A 7,747-nucleotide genomic window follows, 5' to 3' on the forward strand; every position below is an offset into this window, starting at 1 on the left:
TAATGATGCTAAACTTTGAAATCCAAATTTTGTGGCCAAACTGTGACAAGAAGAAAAGTAGGACTTTTTTTTGTTTGTTTTCCTTCTCTGTACAGATTTGAACTGTAATTTGTATTTCTTTATGTATAAAATGTAAAGTGTAGTTTCGCTCAATAGAACTTAATATTTTGCCATCCAAAATAACCTTTCTGTGGTCCAATCTCTATCTGTTTTAAAGTTAGAACGCATAGTTATGTGGATATGCATTTTCTGTTTGTGTGAGATCTAAAAGAGTTGGTGCAATCATTAAAACCAACATTAGTTTCACATATATCTCTGTGAAAGTTTGTTTCTCTATTTTAAAATTATGTACTAACTGAAAATGTGAATGACAGCAAAGACAATGGCCAGGGACCACTTAATGTAATATTATCTAGCAGTATTCTGTCTATGAAAAATATAATGCACTGCATTTTTTTACATTATCATTCTTACGTGTGAAAATTAGGATTTGAATGCCTTCCCTTCTCTAAGCAACAGAAACGTACTATAGTCGGTATACAGAATAATAATCATATGAAAAGTAAGTGGGCTTTTTACTACAAAAACTATGATTGGTGTTAGTGAAATGTCAAAATGGCCTGAGAACTTGAGAGCAAACCTTAATTTTCCACGTGACCTGACAGTGGGTAGGTTTTTCTATTTTAGCTTCTCTTTGCTTTTCACAGCATTATTTGAAAACCCTTCTCAGCTTGTGTCTGCAGAGTCTGTGACTCAGATACAGGCTGAAAATGGAGACACGGCCTGAGAGGTTATGCTTTATATAACTTTTGGTCATCCCCAGACTGCCGTACTTAAGCCTCTATTCAGTCATGCATTTGAGTATTATTCAATATAATCTTTGCAGCATGCTAGTTGTATGTTGTTGTTTTTTTTTTTTTGTTTTTTTTTTTACTGAATATTTCCAAATCAAAGTTACAAATTACATCATAAGATATCCTCCAAAAATATGGATTATCTCTCAACTACAAGTCGTTCTATTATTCGTGCCAGGCGCATTTTGGCTGCCTTCCTCTTTCCTGGGGCTCAGACCATAGCATGTTGCACCTGCTCTTGCCTCAGGAGGGCTGCCATTGCTTTTGAAGATGCCCCACAAAATCTTTGTATTGTGCTTTTGGGTCATTCAATCTTTCTGGCATTTCATGGAAGAACTGAGTAAGAGACTGTCCAGACAGTGTGACACTGCCCTCACTTTCATGTCTATTTTATACAGCTCTGTAAAAATTCACACCGGAATGGGTTAGTTTAGCTGTTGTTGGTAAATACCATGTGCAGGAAAGTTTCAGTGCAGTCAAAATCTCCTTCCTGAGTGTGTTTGTTTGTGTGCATCTGTTTTTAGCTATTTCAAGGAGAAAATAAAATCAGTCATTCTGATCACTAGGGGGCAGTCTGAGTTTTAGAGGAAATTTAGTCAACCAGACAAAATATGATAAAATTACAAAAAATCATTTAATTATCCTTTAGTGTATTTAGCTTAATAAAAATGTATAATATGTAATCTAATGTTACTCATGCACAGTACAATAATGTTGTGTGTGTGTATGTATATGTATATATATATATATATATATATATATATATATATATATATATATATATGAACACCCTTGATGTGTAACTACAGATGAAATCTTTCCTCCATTTTGCTGCAATTGTCCTCAGTGCAACTGCTTGCATCAGCATCAGCAGCCACCCTCAGAGCCCGCCTGTCCCAAGTGACATGATGATGCCCTCAATGCTGCCAGGCACAGGCTGGAGTGGTGGCCAGTGGAGATTAACTTCACCAGTGTTGCGGTCATATTAAAACAGGCGCAATAGAACACCAAAAAAAAAAAAAAAAAAAAGGTGCTGAAGTCTCACCCATCATGCCATCACCCCATCATCTGTGCATATTGACTCCCTGTAGTATCTGAATGACAGCTTTGATCTCTCATTTTCTTTATTGCTGCACCACAAAATCAACCATGTTCGCTCTCTCAGGGGGACACTTGTGAATGCCTACTCAATTTTCAGTGTGACATTGGCTCAGTTTAACAGAAACTGTGTCAGCTGACTAAGCCCTTTTGCATAACACTGTCAGTGGCCACACTTGTGCTGGAAAAAAAAATTGTGAGAGGACGATGCTGGCATGTGTACATCATGCCCCATATGTTTAGAGAACACAACAAAACACAAGTAGGGCTCATATTTGGAGACAACTTCACACTTTTCTGAATACATCAGATAAAATGTTATGTTTTATGTTGAACAGGTCTTATTGTTTTTGTCATGTACATGTACATCGGTGCAGACCAGATGACCCAAACAATGGCCTTTGCCTCATCAGGTAACATGACACCTTCAGGTGTTTCTTTTTTTTATTTCACCCAATGGATAATTGCATGAATAATCAGTGTACTGGTGTGCGTATTTGTACAGCTAGTGTAAATCGTTCAAAAGCAAAGCTTTAAAATTAGCTTGTATATAGATTCAAGCTAGTTGGAAAGGACTTTTTTTTTTTTTTTATTTCTACCAGTGACTTGCCCTATTGCTTTAAATAAAATGCGTTAGAACAAAAATTTTGTCAAATCTTTATTGGAAAAGATTACGTTTTGTGTGCTGTGTCTACTGTAATATGTATTGAGTTGAAAATGACTTGACAAAAAACCTAAAAGCTCAAAGAAATTTACTGTATGAAAGCAAGAGAAATTAAAAAAAACAAATTCGATAGGGCATAGACATCTCTGACACGACAACTTGTGATTTCGTATTTAGCTGTGTGTTTCCTGTTTTGTTTTTTCTTTTCTTTTTTTTTTGTGTTTTTGTTTTTTGTGCCTGAAAGATATGCCATAGTCTAAACTCAAATTCAAGCCTGTCTATTAATTAGCGTTAGTGATGTACTGTTGACACTTTGGCCCAACATGTTGACCCTGCTCAGTGTCTAATAAGGACAATTTGTAAGAATCCACACTCTTCCCATGTTGCTGACACTAGACAGTTTTATTTTGAAATTGGAATTGAGATTTATTTTCGAAGAAAGAAGGTTTTAGCTGTGTTTACACACAGAGTTGCTTTGAATGAAGACAGGCTGTTAAGATTAAACAGGGAAGTTCTGTGTGTCATATTGTCAGGTGGACTTCGATGAAGCCACATTGATCCAAAGGACATACTGTGCAGCTTTGTGTACATCTGAAATGTTTGTATTCCTTTCCTCAGGGATCTGAAACTAAATATATTTAGGACTATACTTGGAACAAATACACAACAAACAGAAGAACCCACACACTGGCAATATACTTGTCTCATGCAGGCAAGTGGTTTAAAACTCTGGCCAGCTGTCCAAACAGAAGAAAAGTGAATTCAATAACTGAGGAACTTATGATCTACACATTCATTTAGAGGGAGTTTAGATGTATTATTAAATGCTAGCATTCATAAAATTAGGGTTAGGTATTGGGTGTTTCCACTTTATTTGTTTACTGTTCCACAAATGTTTTGGGAACCTCTCCCATGCCGATGTTTAAAACATCTTCCTGCAAAAATCAGTTTAGGGACTTTAGGATGAATGTCAGATTAACCAACAGAGATTGTGCTTTATGATATATTATTTTCAGCATGACGCCACAGTGCTTAGTGCTGTTCACACCCAAACCCTAACTCTCGCAGCAAAAACGCTGTGGGCTCAATTCCTGGGCCTGGGACCTTTCTGTGTGGGTTTCCTCCCACCGTCCAAAGACATCATGTTTGGGTTAACTGGTAACTCTAAATTGTCTGCAGGTCTGAGTGTGAGTGGTTGTTGGCTTCTGTGTGTTGGCCCTGTGATGGACTGGTGACCTGTCCAGGATGTACCCTGCCCTCGGTCCAGCATGGTACTGGCTGCAGCATCCTTCTGACCCTGAAATAGAAGATAGGTGAGTATATGCAGGGTGTCCATAAAGTCTCTTTACAACTTAAACAAACAAAACAGACAAATGTGGAAATGATTATTGACGTTTTTTTTTTTTTTTTTTTGGCCCCATTTAATACACCTCCACATGGGCACCATTAGTTGCAAGAAGCAAGACGGTTCGCTGTAGCATCACTTCATCAGTGGTCACAATGGCATCAGTGATGTCCCGTATGTTTGTTCGATACACAATATCTTTGACATAGCCCCACAGAAAGAAGTCCAGGGGAGTGAGATCTGGCAAACAAGGTGGCCAGGGAATCGGGCCATCCCTTCCCAGGGTTAGAGTTAGTTAGGGCATGTAGCACTACCTATTTCATCAACAGGGCACCTGAAATACAGAAATGCAATGTGATCAAAAACTAACCCTAACCCACTGAGTACATCCAACAAATCTGATTAAGATATCGCATCAATTGCCTTTGTAATATTTCTTTGTTATTTTAAAGCAACTTTATGGACACCCAATATTGTTTTTCCATTGCTCATGTAGTCTTTTTAGTCTTTTTGCCAGAGAAGAAACAATAGCAGACAAGAATCGTTTTCTTGATATCTGAAAGACAAAGAAGAAGAGGTCCACAACTATGAGAGGTAACTATGAGAGGAAAAACTTTGATCTCAGAGTGTGTTTTTCTTCATTATTGCTGCCTATTTTCTTTTACTCTCCGATTTCTTCCCTGTTTGGGCCTCCGTGTTTGAGCTCCCTCTGTAATGACAAGATTTCTCCTTCAGGGAATTCCTCCTGCAGAGAGGAATAATGCTCAGGACTTTTTTGTCCTACAGAGCTGTGTGAGTGTTTGTGTTTGTGTTTGTGTGTGTGTGTGCGTGTGTGTCTTTGATGGCAAAAAGAGGAATGGGCAGGTGGCCCAATTATGTGTTTATGTGAGTAGGAGGGGGGACCCTCTGTGAACTGTGATTGATGTCTGGAGAGAATAACAAACAGCAATCCCCTGGTATGACAGATGTCTCCTCTTGATAAATACTTCAGAAACCCCCCGACTACTCCAGCTTACTGTAGCATTATGTAACATTTACAGTTGCTGACATTATGTTGTCTTTTCCTCAATTTAAGCGTTTCATTGCTACCACAACTGGTGGTGCTGATATAGTCAATAAAATCTTATCTAATCTAAAATGGACAATGTCCAAAGTTATATGAAATCAGCTTGCATGTCTCCATGACAGCTAAATCGAATTTATTCTGATGACAGTATTATTATTTTTTTTTAATTATTTCGAGTATCTAATGCACGTATCACATATGGACGTATAGATCACACAGAGATCAATTATTTAATACCTGTTTTTATTCTAAGGTGTTTTGTCTGAATGACAAACCAAGGAACTTGAACTTGTATGGTAGCAAGGCCAGAAAAAATATCGAAGAAGGGACACTAGAGTTTGATTTGTTAAACAAGGAATAATTTAATGTTGATGCTGAACTCAAAGACAAAATGAAAGTGTTCTACAGACGCTTACATGCCAACTGGGACAGCTACAAAAGAAGCTGCTATTATTGGAAATAAAGACAATGTCTCAGTTAGGGTTTTAAAATCCATCCATAGCAGCTGTTTTTTTTTTTTTTAAACTGCACATCACAAACCAAAGAAAAACCTCTGCAAAATGTTCCAAATGTAGTGAAATGACTGAATATGTTGAATGATCGTGAAGATATTTTTCTCCTGTTTGTGATATACTCATTGATTGTAAACAAACCTGATCTGTGGAGCTGGCATGTAATCTTCTTTAACGCCTACAAACTGACTCTTGCCTATAGTCCCCAAAGTGCCACGTCAAGAGTCATCAGTGTTGGCTGATGTTCAGAGCATGAATTTGAGTCACCACCACGCTCAGTTCACAGGGCATTAATGAACCTTCACCGTGCTTCAAACAGCACCTCACTGAAAACCGGCTCTCAGGTGACTCGGTAATCTCGTTATTTCCACAGCATGGCTGTTTCTTGCTTGTTCATGAGTTAGTCATGCTGCTTTGAATAATCTCCTTCCTAATGAAGAATGGACTCAGTTTGACCTTAATTGAGTTTGATAACAGCATCTTCCAACAGGGCTCAGCAAAATGAACTGAATGGGCCTAGTGGTCTGTGATGAGATCGTTTCTTCCCCTCTCTCCCAATTATGTGCTTATGGTGGGATCTGTGTGGCTGTGGAGGATAGGTGGCCACAAATCAAGCTCCAGTTAAGTATAAAGTTATTTAGAAAACTAGATTATTCTAAATGTGATTCATTGGAGGCAATCACAATATGATAGCTTTTTGTTTTGAGACAGGACAATAACTGGATAAAGGGATATCTGTGCAGTCCCAAAAATTACGGGGTAGTTCTGTTTCTTATAAATCTGCCTTTTGAGAAATCTAAATCCAATAGTGTACTTAAGCCAAGCACATTACAGAGGTTTGCCTGACCTTGGAGAAGTCACAGGTTGCCATTGTTTCCAGAAATCCATTCTAAGCCGTTCACAGGGCTGTGCTGCTTTGTTGCTGTAATACCTTTGGTTCAATAGTGTGTGTATTTCCGTTTGTACAGAGATGACTTACGGCTTTTTTCCCCATGAGTGGGCACCACTGCGTTCTTTTGGTGAGAGTGAGCATGATTTAAAATCTGAAAGGTCATTCAAAGAATTTCATTAAACAAATTATCTGCATTTTTTTAACAGTAGCACTGTTGCTGTAATGAGCAAACAGTGCTAGCAGTGTAATTTGTGTGATGGTCATTTTGGTGCAAACTGAGGGAATATTTTTAAAGCTGAATTTATAAAAAAAAAAAACAGATACACTTCCTGTCAGCACATGCTATCTGTATAAATGTCTATTCACTAATTTGGATGTTTACTCTTTTTTTCATGGGGAAAATGTCATTTTGACCCTCAAGGATGTTCATGATTTAAGTAAATTTCACTTTAATTAAATTGTGTATTCCTGACAACAACAAAAAATGGAATTTGTCAGTGTGCAAAGCAGCTGTGCCTCTGATGAGGAAATTTTTATCTCTAGATTTGCTCACAAGTAAAAGTGAAACAAATCATCTCCACTGATTTGTTCCAGACTAAAATAACTCAAACGCTACCGGATAGGTTGCCAAGACATTTTGTGCAGTCCTAGTTTACACACAGTGGCATTCGTATGCCAGAGTCATAAACTTTGAGCTATTATACACGAATGGCCGCCATGCTCAGTGGTGGTCTTACTTGTGCAGCAGACCTTTGCTACACCTTACAGTGTGTCACAGCTCCTGGCAGCCAGAAGTCCTTTGGAGCGCAACACATCAGCATCACCTTTTTAGGCCTATGAGGCAAGGCCAGGCTCATACACACCATTAGGGAAGACAGAACAGGGGGAGCTCATACAGCTGAATAAAAATGATGTGTCTCCAGAGCCAGTTGCCAGATGTCCTTTGGATTCAATATCTCCTCCTCATTGGTTGACAGCGCTTTAATTAGCACACCAATGTGTTATTTGTGAAAACAAAAGAGAGCAACCAGAGGACAATGCTCTGGAGGCGAAGCATGAGATTCTTTCTGTGAACTATAGCATACATCTGTTGAGCTCGTGTGCTGACCTCTGGGATGCACAAGCCACTTTCTCAGCATCTCTAGCCCTTTCCTCGATGGGTAGCCATTCCCCACTGGGTCAAACTCAGACTAGATTCTTTCCCAGCAGATGGTTAAATGTAGTCTGCTTTCCAAAGGGTCAGGTTTGCTGTGACAGCTTTAAAGGAAACTGTGGTTGCTGGCTGAGGGACCGATATATGTGTGAGAACCGAAAAC

The sequence above is a fragment of the Echeneis naucrates genome, chromosome 5 (genome assembly GCF_900963305.1).
Source record: "Echeneis naucrates chromosome 5, fEcheNa1.1, whole genome shotgun sequence".
Classification (NCBI taxonomy): domain Eukaryota; kingdom Metazoa; phylum Chordata; class Actinopteri; order Carangiformes; family Echeneidae; genus Echeneis; species Echeneis naucrates.